General features: G+C 33.5%; 1 protein-coding gene across 2 annotated transcripts in view; it reads left to right on the top strand.

Moving 5' to 3' along the window:
- The window catches only part of LOC119828843 (myosin-I heavy chain), an 80524-nt gene that overhangs the window by 15031 nt on the left and 46588 nt on the right, over positions 1-18905 (top strand). For both annotated transcript variants that reach the window (XM_038351128.1, XM_038351129.1), the window contains exon 2: positions 8739-8787. The gene's annotated coding sequence lies outside the window, so the exon portion shown is untranslated. The remainder of the gene's footprint in view (positions 1-8738; positions 8788-18905) is intronic.

Raw genomic sequence — 18905 nt, forward strand, 5'->3', positions numbered from 1 at the left:
TGACAGATTCGAAATTCAAATGTAATATTTTTTTATAATTAAGTGTAACAGTATTTATGGCCAGACTAAGTATAGTTCATGATTTTTTTTTATTAATGGTTTTTTTTTAATCAGTTTCCTTATTACCACAATCAAATATATTTTTTTAGTATTAATGTTGTATATAATTAAAACTAAAAGTTGTGGACGTTGTCCACATCCACAAAGCATTATATTTAATAACACTCTCAGTCACTACATTTTATCATTCACCGCAACCTCCTTTGTCTTTAATTCTATAAACAGTAAAAGCAGTAACAAGTGAATCCCGCCGTTACATTATTGACGGCAAAAAGCAAGCAATAAAACATAACAAATAAATTCTCTACATTAACTGCCGCTTCACTATTGTAAATATACAAGATACAATTAGTCCGCCGCAGAAATATCCAAAGTACTGGGGATGCTTAATCAAAATACTATTAAAGTTTGATCAAATTACGATTACACGAGATATTAATTAGCTTCAGAGATATAAAAACGCGTAACAACTGAGCAAAGACTGAGAAATGGTTACTTTATGTGCAGTTTTTTATCCGTATAAAATTGCAGAAGTGGTTCTGCAAAATTTATGGCTAATTACTATTGCGTGCAATTTGCTGTATAATTTATAAAACTATACAGGGTTAAAGGTGTGATTCTTTCTACTTCTAATAGCACGTCCATTTCGTTTGTTAGGTTCGAGTATGTCACAGTCTCTTATTATAGGCTTTTGAGTCTTTCTAAAATATCAATAGATATATATTATTTATTATTGCATATAATAAAACACTAGGAAATAAAATACATGGAGCGTATAGGTCACCATATTAAAGTGTGTGAAAATAATCTACTTCTTTTATTCTGATACTTTTTTCGTTCGCACTCTTTACTCCCGACGCTTGAGTGTTGATTGATACTTGATTTAATTAGCTCCCTTGAGAACGGGTTCATAACAACACCGTTACTTTCAATACTTAAACTTTACATTTATTTATTATATACTAGCTTTTCACCCATGTCTTAGCCCGCGTATGTAGCCCTGTAAAAAGATGCCTATATCACTCTGTTGCCCGACCATTTCCAGACACAAAAATCACAGCATAAGATCGCTCCTCTGCGTCGTGAAATAAATAAAACTCACTCACTTTCACATTAATACAAGTAAGGATCCTGGAATGATGTAATATATTAATATGTTACAAAATTAATGAAAATATCATACAATGCATGTCATTCTGAAGTAATAAAAATTCCGAATACAAAAATATTTAGGTCACAGGTCACGCTTACAGCGAACTTCATAAAACCAACATGACATTAAAGGAGTAATTATCTAACGCTATGCATTCGCGTGTTTTAATAAGCAAAAACTGAAAAACAGGCAAGCCCTTACGCTAATAAAAAAAACGGAATTTTTCATTAAAAATGTACAGCCGAACAGAACCTTCTTTCTCTTAAACTCGGTTTTTGGTACATAGGTCTACCTATACAGTGCATCTGTTAGTTTATTGGAATAGGTAAATAACCCTATATCAATATAAATAGTCAATAAATTAAATCAGCCGAGAACTTGACGTAATTAATCAATGATGGAGCGAGCGTGCCGGCCGCTGAGATATCCTATTGAATTACTATTGGTGTAAATTTCATATTCACGCTGCTATAGCCAGTAGCTGGTTGAGTGCCTGCTTGTGTGTGTATTCTGCATGAATGAAGGTAAAATGAGAGTTATATTTCAGTTTTTTTTATTCTCACCTATATTTCACACACACGGTCAAATGTGTCATGTCAAGGGTTAAAAATACCGCCAAAAAGGTAAAAAAAAGCTGTGGGTATGAGTATTCTCCACTATAGATGTGTTAAAAAACTTGTTGGGCTCTCTTCAGACCACGTATGATACTAAGTCCGTTACAGTTAAATATATATATTTCGAGAAATTCGAGATAATACAAATAGTTTTATATGGAGATGCTAGCGCCAGCCAATGGGTGTGACTAATAGATGGGTAGGAAACGGTTGCGTGCTGCCACGCTCCGTATGCAAATACGGTCAGCGGCAGCACGAATGGAGTCACCTCATGGTATCTGCACCCTCTTAGTATAATTACTATACGTTTGACTTTTAAGGGATTTTCGATGAAGACGTCTCGGTGGTCGGTCGGCGCTTGTTCGGCAATCGTGGTATATTTTTGAGGAACCTTATCTTGCTTTATGCCACAGATTAATAAATAGCAATTACGTGTTAACGACATGGAAAACTATAAAGTCGTAATCTAACGGTCGTCACTGAAAACCAGTGTAACAGAAACTTTCTCCGTATCTTATACCGATGTGAGGACGATTTTGGCTTCATCACTTAATAATATTCGCATTTTACACAATTGTTTGATTTTCTCCTTTCTGTATTTCTGCTGTGGAATAATGGTATGTCTATGACTATAAATATTATCTAGAATTATTAAATATTTCTTTTTTATTTATATCAAATATCATTTAAATAAAGCCGACAAGCAATACGTACAAAAACACCTTAATCCTAGCCTACGCTACAAAGCTAGTTGTTTTATAAATCTTTTTTAATTAATTATTCTTTTCCTCGAGGCATTCCACTCTCTTGTATTCAATTTACCGTCATAAAAGCAATTACGGCTAGACTGAAATCTATGTCAAGAATTACTTTTCAGATTTCAGTTACATTTACGGGAACCTCTTGAAAATTCGTGTTTAAAGAGGAATGTCCTTTGACAAAGGGATATGAGCCTCTGCGGAACAAAGGAATGATGTAAATGTTTCGTATCCACAAAAGGAAAAGTTCACTTCTATTAACTGTTTAAATATTTACTTTTGCAAAAAACAGAAGAATCATCATAAATTCGTACTCACTGTAGTCCATACTATAAAAGCTTAAAAGAAGAGATACAGGTAACCTACGATTTTATCTCAACTACAAGCTAATTTAAGTTTACAAATACTTAGAAATTAAAAACTTTTTAACGGATTTTAAACGCGATTTATTCATTATATCATTAACCCAACGTTTCGAACACTTTACAGCGAGCGTGGTCACGGGGAGACTTTACAAATACTTTCTTTATTTAACGTGACATCCCAGTCTGAGAAAACTATTACAAACGCCTAGAATACCGATCTCATACGACATACAACAAAACTTTAACAGTATTTCCACGGTAACAATTTGCCGTCACGATGTCCATATCATTACAACTTTAATGACTGGAACGCAAGTCATTGGCTGCGCATACGTAGTAATCTTGTAATTCGTAGCTTTAAAATAGAAACATTATCGTCGTTAAATACTACCACAGATAACCGTTTTAAATGACGCCCCGGTGACGGTTGTACCGTGCCCTGGTGATGGCGATCTCTAAAATTAGCTACCAACCTCATTAATAATTTTGAATTTATATAAATAATTATTGACTTAGTATGTCATATATCAATAGACAGGCACAATAACGTATTCTCAATAGCTCAGACACGTTTAAAAACTTATGGGATATTAGGCTTAAATTTGTAATTTTCTTTTACAAACTTTAATTCCCGACTGCTGAAATTCCCTTAAAAATATGAAAACCCCGTAGCAAAACAGGTAGTTGCAATATTTTCACATTATAAATAAACTGATGTTCTTTTAAAAATTTTTTATAAAAAACACTTGATTTCAATAATTTATATGTCTTAGTAATTATCTTTCCTAACGACTGATTAGTACAAACTTCAAGTACGAATACCTTCAAAAACAAACGGTATCTAATTAAAAGCGAACAACGCCGCAGGACACTACTACCACACTGGTAATATAGTACAGTGATGCCATATCACGTGCACCTTTCATCGCATTAATGCGGTTTTATCGACAACACCTGCTAACATTATACCAAGTTTATTATTCAAGGGCAGTTGAGATAAAATATAAGTATACCTTTTGAAAATTGGCTTAATCTCGCCACAGTTGGGCATCTGCAGTTTGATCGTCTGTTTCCCAGAAATCTGAAGACATGCGTGATGTTGATTTTATAATATCTCTTAATATATTAACAATAAGTTATAAGAAACCCATTGGTAAGTCGACATCAGACCCATTGGTAAGTCTTGTCCTATCTACAGCTTTGTTTGTTTGGTTGACCGCACTTATCTCAGGAACTACAGGTCCGATTTGAAGAATTATTTCAGTGTTAGATAGCACATTTATTGAGAAAGACTATAGGCTATATATGAACCACGGGCGAAGCCGGGGCGGACCGCAAATCATAAATATTTAAGAAAGAATGTAAAAATCGTTTTTCCATACATGTCTTCTGTCTATCCCTGAAAAATTATTGAAAAAAAATCTCATTACACAAAAAAGGAAAGTTCATGAATAAATGAGCCCTGTTAAACAAACAGACACCTTCATCACATCTTGTCACGAACACCTTGCAAACTTAAATCACTTTTAAATCGAGGGAACGCTAAAAAATGTTAATTATATTTTGCAATACTTTTGCAGGCGGCAGCTGAACGCACCTGCTATTCGGGAGCCGGATTATAGCCACCTACGTACTGCTTTTTATCCTGCCCTAATTTATTCGAGATATTTTTATACGTTATATATAAACTGCCAATTAACAAGAGGAATAAATATCCTACGAAATTTGCGATGTTCGAAATTTTACTTTCTCAAATCTGCATTATAATAAAGGAAATACTTTAATATGTACTAGATAACACTCACTACGTATCAATATATATATATACCTTATAGAGAACAAAAAACTATTATAAAAATCCTACTAATATTATAAATGCGAAAATTTGTAAGGATGTGTGTGTGTTTGTTGCCCTTTCACGCAAAAACTACTGAACCGATTGCAATGAAATTTGGTACGTAGACAGCTGGACAACTGGAATAACATAGGCAGCTTTTTATCCCGATATTCCTACGGGCTACGGACTTACGCGGGTGAAACCGCGGGGCGCAGCTAGTATTATTATAATAGTTTATCTTTGTATTAACAAAGAGTTCTAAGAAAAACGTGCATAATCCATTGACGATTTTCATAATTAATAATGAAAGCAATCCTACCAATGTCAATAGAGCATTTATTAGTAACAATGTGGTCTTATAAATTCTATATAAGAGAACAAAACACATCCAGATTTGCATTTTGAAATGGACATCCGCGACAATCTCGTATAACATAGATATATATTGCAAATACAAGCAGTTTAAACTATAATATTATTCAAGCGGCCTTAAATTAGCGATTTTTATCATGCGATACTCAACGTCTTATGGTACGGTCAGCAATTTAAATCGTTTAGAAATAAAGAGCTAGATTTGATAATTTATTCAGTAGTTACTTAATTATTTAAAAAGTTATAGTTAATCATATAAAATACCAACCTGGACGCCATCCATCACACCAGGGCAATAAAAGTGAAGAGTTCATATTTTTTTGTCAGAGTACAAAAAAATTTGAACTTAAAAAACTCAGTAAAAAAAACTTACATAAAAAACTTAGCAACTTTCGTTGCAGACCGTATCACCGCATTGCAATAAGTAATCTAATTATATTCATCGGCAGATATCAATGGGATTACAGGGTATTAAATAACTTCTTACAGAGCAATTGAAATACTAGCTCATGATACCTACTTTAACCATAAATGTATGAATATTTTTTACTCGTATTTCTGTCTTGTTATCATTCTTGAGTAGATATATGCACGCGATTGCGGTGATTGGTTTTCAGAAAAAACATTACATAAAAGTGTTATTCCGATGATTATAGATACTGAAGTATTATTTGAATTCCGATTTTCCACTAAGATCTGATACAGGCCGAAACAAAAAGAATAGAAGTTATTATCGTAAAAAAGAAATAGTCTGACTTACCTTACCTTATATGTATTTAGTAATTCAAACAGTATGTTTTCAAATGGTTCTTTAATGCATTATTTATTTCGTTATAATTTTCGTACATAATGTATGTATGTACCAACCACATCTATGATACTATGAATCATTATATCGATAAAAACATCTAAGCCATATTTATGACTGCATCAATCTTTTCTTTATACAAATAAACATAAAACATTGAAGGCGAACCTTCTCAAATAGTACATAAACGCGATACGATTTCCATCCGCTAAATATAATATTTTTCTCGGTATGCGACTGCACTGAATACTGATTATATGTCTCTTTGGAAAGCAAGGAGATCAATGACAGCAGTGTTCAGTTTTGCGCTTGCACCAGTAAAAGTTGTGTTATGCTAATTTGTACTTTATATGTATATGTGATAAGCTCTAAAATCATTAAGTTGTCTTTACTTTTCTCGAAAATTAGTATTATGTCCTTCATCATATTAATTTTCATCGGATGCTTGATACAGTTTACATATACTTGTTTAAATAAATAAATAACATAGATTTATGCATTTATCATTCTATATTATTTATTGTAGCCAACCAACCTAAATACCAAGCACTAACAAATATCTCCATGATAAAATTAGTATTGAATTAAGCGGCAGCCCATCCAACATATCTCCATATGGCTAATGAACGTAATAATAAACTCACTTCCACTATTGCACAGGGCATCAATCATTCATCATATTTGTTTTGGAATCAAATATCCCTTTCCTTTTCCTCACCCGTCCCAGTCCATTCCTTCTTTCCAGACGTTAATCCATTCCTTTTCCCTTATCCCAAAAAAGCGGGAAGCGCATTCGCAGAGGCCCAACCTTTGCGAATGTTCATGGGCGGTGGTGATCGCTTACCATCAGGCGAACCACCAGCTCAGTTGCCCGTTATGACATAAAAAAAAAAATAAAAAAAATAATGTAATAGAAAATATTTCAAATAACTGATTTGGTTATATTATATCTATCTATCAATGATGCTTCCTTGTTGCTATTATGTAAATGCTTAGGCACTGCCAATACAATACTGATTGAGACTATTTCGAGTTTCTCCTCACTATTTCGAGTAGTAATGTGGATAATATGCAGATAAATTGGAATATAATAGTCAAAAATTGACTATTATATCGTCTGTTCTCGAACCTCCAACGTTTCGATTGAAGTCCCAGGCCCTTACGATATTTTCCAGATTCTACTAGTGGCAACATTTCAATTTCTATATCAAAAAATATGTCACCAGCAACCCAACATGTTTTATTATTGGAATCGCGCCAATTAAACTGTGCTAAAACCGTATTTATATTAATTGTAACACAATACATGCAACGTAACTGAATACAGAAGCCTTTCGCGCCATCCCCATTCCCTATTTACATATAGACCTGCAATACAAGCTAGGTATAACTGCGGAAACAATTCATTGTTCCTTATAATGACATCCCTAATTAAATCTAATGGGTCGTGACGTATTACACATCGGGGAAGTATGTGGATCTTGTTATTATTTTATCATTTAAAAGGGTAAAGACCTTTCTACGTTTCAATATGTTAACTTCCTTGGACTGCTCCAAGCTGTAGTTTTTTTATTACTTTTTTTAGGAATGGATACAAGAAACATGTAAGGCTTATAAATTATGAACAAATTCAATAACTGAAAAATACGTTAAATTTTTTATCATCATTATTTGTATCAGTTGTTCCGGATATCACCCACCACAAACTAAAATTCGCTTTTTGTATAATCTTATCAGGCACAAATATATTTTTTTAAGGCTCACTAACTCAAACGGAAATTTACTTGGTTACCAAAATGCTGATGTGTTCCAGACCACCCAAATGAATTTTGATGAGAGCAGACGCATAAGGAATAATAAAATTTGTGCTATTTTATAAAATGTGACTATTCAAATCGTATGTAGATCGAAAAAATTGATAATAAATAATTATCCTTCGATATATGTGGTTTTGAATTTCTAATATATTATTGCTCCACATAAATTTTTTTTTTTTACTGCGTTCCTCAGATTGCCCACATATTATAAAGGTTTTTCACTCACAGCCCAATATTTGCGGTTGTATTCTTACCACGTATTAAAGCTCAAAAACCCAAAATAAATTCACATAAGTAGTTACCGACGCTGGTGCGTTATGTTCCGGTCTACCCAAATGAGTTGACTCCATCGCCTCAACTAATAGCCCTCTAACGAATATTTAATAGCGAAGAGGTCATTGTTATTTCAAGCGCGATTTAAATACTGACTTTATAACCGTATTTTTGCGACTGTTACGTGTTGCGAATCGCATCGTTTCACGAGTTTTTAGATTTAAATAAATCGGCATATAATGATGGTTTGTTTAGCAAAAATGTTCACTTGAAAATAAGACTGGACGTCTTATTTTACCGCCAAAATTTATATGCCGTTACACAAATAACAAGTTTATTTAAACCAATGATCACTTGCGCATAACTAATCTATAAAATAGCATTGCAATTCCAATAAATGCATATTGTAGACAACTAGACACCCTCAATCACAACTAGACACACTCAATCAAACGAAGCGCAGTTTATTTGACGCATACACAGTACATATAAAGATACTTATTTAAAAATGGTGTTTAAGTCGGTACGGTATCGTCGAAAATCTGCATAATGTTATAGTATTATGTTATCTGTACCTTGGGCCAGATGATTATCACATCTCTTCGTATGTGTGTAACGTAGATATATATAAATGCTCTAAACATTTACATTTATGACTAATACAATTATTTACCATTACAGATATAAATCAAGATGACAATTCCATAATACAGCGGGCACCAACAACTAGGTATGTCACACACCAGCTCCTAATTAATTGCTTTTATCCGAACGCCCTAGAAATAAAGTAAGGTATAACACTCACAACAATAGACAATACACTGATTGTCATTCTGGGAGGCTTCGTCTACGGAAATGTATGTGTGTACCGCCTTATATCGTAGGGATGTGTTGGCGACGCATAGATTCATATCCGCTGTATGAACGATTGATTGAATCACCGTGCCTGCATTATGTTCTCTTTATGGACACGCTAAATATATCCGATTGTTCGTAGAATGTAGGTAATTGTGCTAACGAGCTGTAGTGATTTCGATTATCAATATATTTTTATGATACCATTTCTTCGTTTCTCAGGGCGAGGCTGACTTGTCTTTTTTTGCATATTTAAAAATATTGACACTAAACGTCAACGTAGTTTTATTTTGCATTAAATAAGGTTTTTATTGGCTGTGAAGTTACAATTTGGTTGCAGTAAAGTCAAATAAGTTAGTTAGAGTTCCTTCACCCCAGCTACTGTTTTTTTTTTTAAATAAGAGCTCAGCGGAGCTTGAAACACCGGCTATCGCAGCCTACAGATGAAAATTTACACGGGAATATTTTTTTAAATTTCCCCAACTTGTTACATTTTTAACTCGCCCGTTTCGCACTTACAAACAATTGTGATTTTATGCGAATGAAACTTTGATTCATAAATTTGTTACTGAACTGTAACAACCCTATTTTTAAATTTGTAATTAAATACTGTGCTACATAAAAAAATCATAGTACGATACTGCCTAATAAGTATTAAAAAGTCTATTTAACTCCCCGTAATAAAGCACCATAACCAAAATAAGGTTTTCGCTATAAACAAGTTAGTTATAACAGAAATTATCACAAATAAAAATATCTACAACGATTAAAATCTCTAGAACTGTTTCCACGAACATAATTTTATTTCCTCCACCATTGCGTATTCAATTGCCTAAATAACACAATTATATCAAATGAACGATATAAAAGAGTTGTTGCCTGTATATTCAATCGCAGCAATAATTAAAAAACGACCGCCATAATGAATCTGTGCTGCATCCATTAAACGCTCACTGAAAGCTTTTTCCTATACTGTGACGCGCAAGTTCAATAACCCTGCTATCAGTATGGTACAAAAGACCTATCGTAAATTTATTTTGGTATTTATTAAGCTATAATTTATTATCTGTACCTTACTGCAATAATATTGAGAGGGTACTAAATGTTATTTGTTTCAATTTCTTGAAATTAACGACCTGATACGATTTTTAAAAACTGTTCCCGAATCAATTGCTATGGTTTTCTTGTTTGTCGATAAAAGAGAGCACGGAATCGTTATCAATTAATTTGATTACAGACTAACAATATAATTGTAATTATTTTTACTTTTTTGTTACGTATACTGTTTAAATAGATTAATGAAATATTATAATATCTATACTATATAATAGGTCCTCTTTAAATTACCCTATGCTCACTATCTATAACGCCTGCCTCCACATGTGTATGGCGGACACGTTAAAACTTCGAATTTAATTAATTTACACATAAAAAGTACAATAAATATCATTTCTGCGTTCCTACTGCACAAAAGACTAATTAATCTTACAAGAATTTAATTAAGACATGATAACAAATTAGTAAAAACTGTATCACTTTGAAAGAACATATAAGATTAATTGCTGCCTTACTTTTTAAAATGTATTATTGTTTCTCTTACACTTTCCATGATACATATTGCACGGTATATGGTATACGTATTGCTTGGCCATAGCAACAGTGTATTTACTTCTGTTTTTAACATGAAGCGTGTTTCAAGTACATGAAACATGAAGTTTTATGTGCATCCGCGAAAATTACCGCTTTTAGCTCTGGTAAAAACACGAAACACAGACCTAGAGCATTGCGGGGTCACTAACCCTGAAACTACGAAAGGAGTGTATCCTGAGCGCAGATACGCGTCCCAGTTTGTCGTTGCGCTATGCTTTTTTGCTTTTATCCACGGGTTTTAAAATACTACCGTATGTTACGTGTTGCTTGTGGTCTGTTTGACCGACCTATGTTAAGGGATGCAAATATGCCGCGTCAAACAAATGAACCGTTAAGTATGGAATTATAAAATTCGTACCGTTTAAAAAACTTTTGTGTTGCTTTTTAGCGATGTGATTGATATAGAAGAAAAAACGGTTCGGTATACAAAATTTTTGCGATGCTTTATCTTTCTTTTGCGTGCTCCTTTTTGCAAATTCGAATATAGTTATTTTTTTACGTAAAATAATTCTTATTTATTTATATTCCATTGCTTACTCTAATGTAAATTTTATAGCTACTTTACTCCCATAAATAACATGAATATTGCATCCGCCGTTAACGTATAAAAGAAACGCATAAGCCATTCAAGCGTGGCCAACGTAATTAATACGATCGTTGTACTTAACCTATAACTTATACATTGTAACGCTTCTTTTGATCGCCTCGCTGTACCTTGCACGACCTGGATACTCGAGTAGTCCTTACTTTGAGTACCTTTCAGGGTGTTCATAAATCGTTTGCATGCGTTTGTGTGATTCTGTATCCATATCCATACTAAAGTTTGAGAAGGAACAAAAATCGATCACAAACCGACGAAATACGGAGGGGGTTCCGTATAATGTATATTTATGTAATGTTTAAACTATTGATGTCCGTTTAAGTTTTGTTAAAGCAAATTTTTTGATGTTACTACAATATGAAATGAGAAACTTTGGATATATGTTTGCAAGTGATATAACACAACAGAAGCTATACTAATATTATAAAGCTGAAGAGTTTGTTTGTTTGAACGCACTAATCTCAGGAACTACTGGTCCGATTTGAAAAAATCTTTCATCGTTAAATGGCCCATTTATTGAGGAAGGTTATAGGCTACATATGTACCACGGGCGAAGCCGGGGCGGACCGCTAGTGTCTGATATGTCTAAAATTTATCATGTATCTCAAACTGCAATAGCATAAGACTAATGTAATGTTGCAAAGAGAGTAGCCGCTTATCCAGTACACGATACTACTAAACAGTACTACTATTTACTTACTATTATTATTATATATATATTACTATTTACTTTTGTTTATGGGCGGTGGTGACCATTTAACATCAGGTGGCCCACCTGCTCCTTTGCTTGCCCTGCCATAAAAAAAAATATATTTACTAATTTAGATAATAGGTAATTAATAAATAAGCTGACAAAGCTTGGCGTAAGCAAGACCACTGTTATCGCCCTCAGACATGACACTAATCAAATTTATCCCCGAGTAAGTGGGGAATCTACGCAATATGGTAGAATGTATGGAGCTAGCTGTGCTCTTCCAGTCTTAAGTGACTAACTGGGATCAGTCTAGAACTGTTCAGATATAACAAAACAGTCCTACTAGTGATTATCCATAAGGATAACCACTGTACCATTCTCTTATCGAGGGCTTTCTTCTACACTAATATTTTAAAGAGGATTTTTTTTATTCTTGTAGATTCGTAACGTTTTCACATAAACACTGTTTTACCGATTTAAAAAATTCTTACACCATTAGCAAGCTCACTGATTATATTTGTGTCACGGGCGAAGCCGGGGCGAACAGCTATTATTTCACAAATATAATTTATAAAATCAAAACTAGGAACTTTTCAAATTAAGAAGACATGCAATAATGATAAGTCTGCTTGACTTTTAGTATTTGGATGTTAATTAATAGGATTAAAAATATTTATTTAATTTAACCTTTAACAGCCCTTTCATTATAATTCCTACAAATATTATAGTATAACGGGGATATTCCACAATAAGTTGTATTTTCCTTCCTCAGTCCTCTTTAGTTTATTAATAAATTAACAATGATAAGTAGTATTGTACTAATTGGATACTAATATAACATAATATTGACAGTAACACGTTTGATTTATTTAATTATCCTACTATATATTGTTAACGCGAAAGTTTGTAAGTATGGATGGATGTATGTATGTATGGATGTTTGTTACTCTTTCAGGCAAAAACTGCTCAACCTTTTAACAACAAATTTGGACAACTGGAATAACACATAGGCAACTTTTTATCCCGATATTCCTACTGGATACACACGTGGGTGAAACTGCGGGGTGCAGCTAGTTGTCCATATACTTTTAAAGGAGCTGATTGCATAATGTTTTAGCTTGTCATAATCCGTGTTAATTATATGTGTAGGTAATAATTTGAATAATAAAATATGCTTCTAAAATAGAATCAGTCTCTTGGTTTCCCACCAAAATCATACCTGACCATGTAAAGGGCTGTCATTCTGAATACCTGTAGAATGCTTTGACGAAACTCAACACACAACACACTGTTTTTATATTGATGACCCTTGTCTGCAAGTTCCTCCTGATTTGTGACTGACCCCTTATAGCGAGAAAACCTATGGAGAAAAAAAAAATTAAAACACATAATAAAACCAATAAAAATGATACATTCAAACAAAGTTCAAAGCGTTACATATAGGCCTTATAGGGATAAGGCCTATATAAAGGAAGAATACTAAAGAAGCGACATATTCTAGTTCACATAAGGATATAGGAACAGTTCGAAAAAACATTATATTGTAGAAAGAACATAACAAATCATTTAGAAATAGAAGTGGTAAATGAATATGTAAATATACGTAAAGGAAAAATTAACAGCGAAAAAAAAAACTAAAACCAGTTGATTGAATTAGTATTCATGTTATACTAGGGAAAAAACAATGTATTTGATGAATGTTTATCCATGGAAATTATGTATATGAAGGTATTTACGTCTAGAATAAGCAACCAACAACCAAAACAATGTAATTTTTCCACAATTCTTAAAATAAAACAGTGCACAATACAAAATATCACATTATATAATCTCAGCAAATATTGTCGGCTTTAATCACACAACATAGCGGCAACCGTGTGGCTAGGATTTCAGACTTACCTTGGATACCTAATATTGTAGCATAATGCATTGAATTTAATACTCAGTTAGCAACTGCAGACTCCTATATATAACCAACTTTATGAGGTCTAGTGCGAGTATATTAAAATTGATCGCATAACTAGTACGGAAATTATTATTTACTAGCGGTGCGCCCCGGCTTCGCCCGTGGTACATATATAGCCTATAACCTTCCTCAATAAGTGGGCTATCTAACACTGAAAGAATTTTTCAAATTGGACCAGTAGTTCCTGAGATTACTGGGTTCCAACAAACAAACTCTTCAGCTTTATAAAATTAGTATAGATTAAATCATTAGTAGCAAACAGGATAAACAAATGCTTATTGATAAACGATCGGTAAATGGTAGCGATATTAGATATTACTCTTAAATCTAAACATGAAATATGAATAAAGAAATCATATAGTTTAAAGTGAGTGATTTTCAGCCACACATAATTGTTAAGTGTAATTTTTTTTTTCTCTTATTTTTTTTATTGTATGCTTCTGTTTTTTCTGATTGATCTGTTGTGTGTGTGTATGTCTGTGTCAAAATAAATGTTATTCTTTCTTTCTTCTTTCTTGATTTATATTTATGGATAGGTTTAATGATGATATGGACCGTCGTAAAAACATGATAATCACGTAAAGGTGTTACATTAACTTGCACATACATATGTATACTAATACATGACACTGATTAGTTTGTTTGTTTGCTTGAACGCGCTTATCTCAGGAACTGTAGCACGGATTTGGATCAAATTTGAAACGTAGGTGATCCGAGAAATAAATATTTTGATGTTTTTATCCCGGAAATGTCGCAGGAACGTGAACTATGCGGGCGAAGCCACGGGCGGAAAGCTAATAAGCATATATATTCTGGAAGGTTCATAACGGTATGATTGTACTGCGCTTACACCGCTGATGCCTAAAGGCTGGTAGTTATCAGATGACCCACCTGGAAACATGAATAGTTGAAGCTTGTGTAGACTGAACAGCTTTATGGTTGTTGCGCCTTAGCGACACAGCAGAATAGTTCTGCTACTGAGGACGATTGCCATGAAATTTGGTACGTAGACAGTTGGACAACTGGAATTACATACAAGCATCTTTTTTCCGATATTCCTACGGGATACGGACTTACCCGGGTGAAACCGCGGGGCGCAGCTAGTATGTTATATAGAAATAAATAAATAAAAAAGTGTATAGTAAAATAACGGTGTATGACTCTTTTCCCACATTCAATTATCTGGGTTAATTGATTTGACAAAAGTTGTTCAATGATTACTCGTATAATTACCCTTTATATAATGAAAAAACACTTGATAACATTCAAATGTTTTTGAACTCGAGACGTTTTTAATTAAGCTTATTCATGGTGGCCGCTAATTTTAAATGTGGAATAATAAAAGTTTGTTCGATATTTGAATCTCGAATTTCAAATTTAGAATAGTGCCGAATAGGTGTACATATTTTGCTTCTTTGCATATAAATGAATTAATTTGAATTTTTAACGTCTATCCTGTATGCTTAAATTACTCGAGACTTTTTATCGTCCTACAACATGTATATAAATAAGCTTTTTTTTCTGCTCCCTCTAGCTAATTTGCATGAAAGAACAAAGCCACCTGCTTTACACCAAAACTATATTTAGATAATATAATAGTCGAGTAGCAAAAATATATCACATAGACTTTGATGCTTGATGGAAAGATAATAAATTTTTATAATGTCCTTTATGTTACAATTTGCGGATAGCGACAAATTCAAGAGACTTGTCGACTTGAAGGATTTTGAGATTTTGAGTATTATTACTTAACCACAATATTATATTATCTTTTATTTACACATTACATAACAAATAAGGAAATATAAATAAAGGTTGACCAATAATTAATAATAAACGCGAGTTAATGGCCGTTTTAATATCAAACGTAATACACTCCATTTGGATTATCGTTGCGTAAAGCAGATATTATAATATTAAACGAGTGCATTGTGAGAATTTTTATTAAATACCTATTGTACGTGTCACTGAATGCGCCACAGGTCACCAGGTCATGGGGATGTCAGCGCAGGGCTGGCAGAGGCGAAATATCCTTGTAATTGGCAAAAAAATAAAATGAATTGATGTGTTAATGCTGAAGATAAGTTTATCTTCAGCATTATAAGTTTATAATGGTGACATTCTACTTGAATGAAAAGTTCGAAGCCATTCCAAATTCGTGCAAAACTTTGAAAGAATTCTCTCCAATTTATCTCCAGAGAATAACCGAACAATAGTAATAATAAGATAATGAGATAGTATTGAAAATTATAGTAGTGTAGAATATACATACCTGACAAGTGACACCCCTACACAAATCCAAGCTCTGACCCAGTTCAACGCAAACGGAGGCGCATCGGAAATAACTTAAAAAGCTTTTTAACTAGAAAATTGAAGATCTATTTTGCGTGAACTCTAGCCAATTTAGTAAATATGAATACGCAGGCACAAAGTTGGCTGGAAATAAAAAAATATATATTTAATTTCAAAATAGAACGAGCGTTCTAGAATGCGTTCGATGGTTATTGCTGTTCGAAATTATGAATAATCTGATCAAAATATTCTATTTCATTATAATCTGATAGCTATGATATTGAACTCGAGCAAAATGAGAAATTTATTGAAAGGAAAATAAAGGGTTATATAATAATAATAATAATAAGCCCGCAGGGCACCTTGTGGCGAGGTGACGGGGAGTAGCGCCCCCGCGGTCCTTAGTTCTCCCGGGGGAGGTCCCTGTCCTCACCTCCGGACTGTCTCGGTGGCAGTTCGGAGTGAACAATGATGAGGTTCAGGATCCCCCACCTCTGGCTTGCCTTAATTGGCCGTCCAGAGTGGAGATGCAAGAGCTATATGCTCGGGGTTGGAAGTGTCTAATGGCGTAATAGCGGGGAAACCCAATCCGGGCCTGCGGGCCCGCGATGGTGAAACCGGTGCCACACCTCTCTACACCCCTAGCCAGTCAGCTGGTGTTGCTCCCTTGTTGCCATTTTAGGTAACTTTTTTGGGAGCCCATCGACCGAACTGGCAAGTCACCGTCTGCCATTATTTTTCAATTTTTCGAAGTTGAAAAGGCAGACGCCCATAGTTTCCCATAGACCCAACCTACCAATCCATCGAACACCCCCTTTCCATAGCCCAGTTTTTTCCATGCCATTTTTTTGCAATAGTCCTACATCGGCCGCGGATTGCCCAGGGCTGTATCTCTATAGTGCAGTCATGGGCAGGCTGCGGCTGGTGTCCCACAACACATTAAATTCTCTAAAGGGCCTCTGCGTGTTGGATCTGTGTCCCCACGTAAGCCTTCCAAAAGACCGGGTGCTTTCCTTCTGGAGGTACCCGAGTATTATGGAGAGATACACATAATAATAATAATAATAAAGCCTTTTTATTTCCAATCAACAATTTTAAACAAAGTTACATGCGATACAAAAAAAAAAAAAATAAATTAAATTACACTTCTTGTTTATGTTTTACTACTACTATGCATTTTTTAAACTTTAAGTTATTTTATGCAAATAAAGGGTTAATACAATATAATAAAAATTTTACCGCAAATTATAAGAACCTATTCTAATATGATTACGTAGAATGGATAATACATTTTTAATTCAAGTCGTTTGCCTTTGGATAACCCATACAAACATACAAATACCATATAATACAAGTAAAGATAGAATAGATATCTCCATAATGACTAGTTAACATAAATAATGTATTTACTTATGCCTTTATTTGCACCATTATTCTTCGTATATCATTCATTATGCGATAAAGTGAGAAACCGTGTATTGATGAATGAAATATCACTCAACATTAACGTCATTGATAAGCATTCCCTATAAAAGAAGGGCCCACCCTTACACTTAAAGGGACTACGGGGTCTACAAGAGTTATAATGACGCACGCACACATTTACACAACCAACGAATCAACTCCACGACCACACACACCCGACCACAACACCAATCAACAAAATCCATTGATTTTACTAAAAAGAAATCACTATTAAATTACTACGTTGCTAGAAGAATAAGAAGACAAATAATCAGATTGATGGTCCGTATATTAGTATGGTTTTCAATCGTTAAAAGATATGTTAAGAGATATCTTTGTGATTTTTTTGTATCATAGCAAATTTTTAGCATAATTTATATAAGTATAAATACATACATATATAGATAAACTTACATAAACGTACAATACATAAGTTAACCAGTTTAACAGTGTAACGTAATATTAGTAAACTTTATAGTATAAATTACTGTCTTAATTTCGTCTGTTTAACAAAACTATATGCTGTTGTTCACTTATAAAACCTAAATTATACCAAAATGTATTAAAAACCACGTTATATTTAATACTGGGTTCAAGTATTCCAAATATAAAGTGAAGACATTAAAAGATTTATCAAACAGTCTTGTGTAATCAGTCCCAACGCAATTAAAACTTTTTCAATCTTTAGAATCTGGCTGAGACACATCTCAATTTTGAATAGCATCTGCATTTTTAAATATGTGTGTAGAATATTCATTTGAAATTATTAGTTTTTAGGTTAGCAAGCACGCTTTGAATGGACGTCTAAGATTTTCATTGAATTAAGTACCAGGGAATCATAAGGAAAGCGAAGGTTGATTATGTCTATTCAAGTCCAGCCTTTTGGTTGTCTTTAAAGTGAAATGTTAATAGGTTGTGGAACATATTTATGATAGATCTTCTTTCCAACTTATATTTCCTTCTTCAATTTTCACATTAATATTATTTTAATGGAAAAACATTTGTTTTTCGAAATGCTTCAAACCCACCAAGACAATTTCAATTTTACAATTCATTCAACTTTTACAATTTGCAACTTTTGCTTTAGTTTTTATATGTAATAACTTATTCATTCGGGAAACAGAATACAAACGGAATTCTTTTAACATCGTTCCTGTTCCCACATGGGTATTACGAGTGTAGATTTATAAGCAATAAAACTGACGGTTTTATCAGATAAGGATCATGAATGCCAGCGGCTGTATGTAATTGTATTAGACTACAGGCCCATATAGAAAAAATTACGGGTCATTTGAACCACCAGGTGACCTATCTAGAACGATATAA

The sequence above is a fragment of the Zerene cesonia genome, chromosome 8 (genome assembly GCF_012273895.1).
Source record: "Zerene cesonia ecotype Mississippi chromosome 8, Zerene_cesonia_1.1, whole genome shotgun sequence".
Lineage (NCBI taxonomy): Eukaryota > Metazoa > Arthropoda > Insecta > Lepidoptera > Pieridae > Zerene > Zerene cesonia.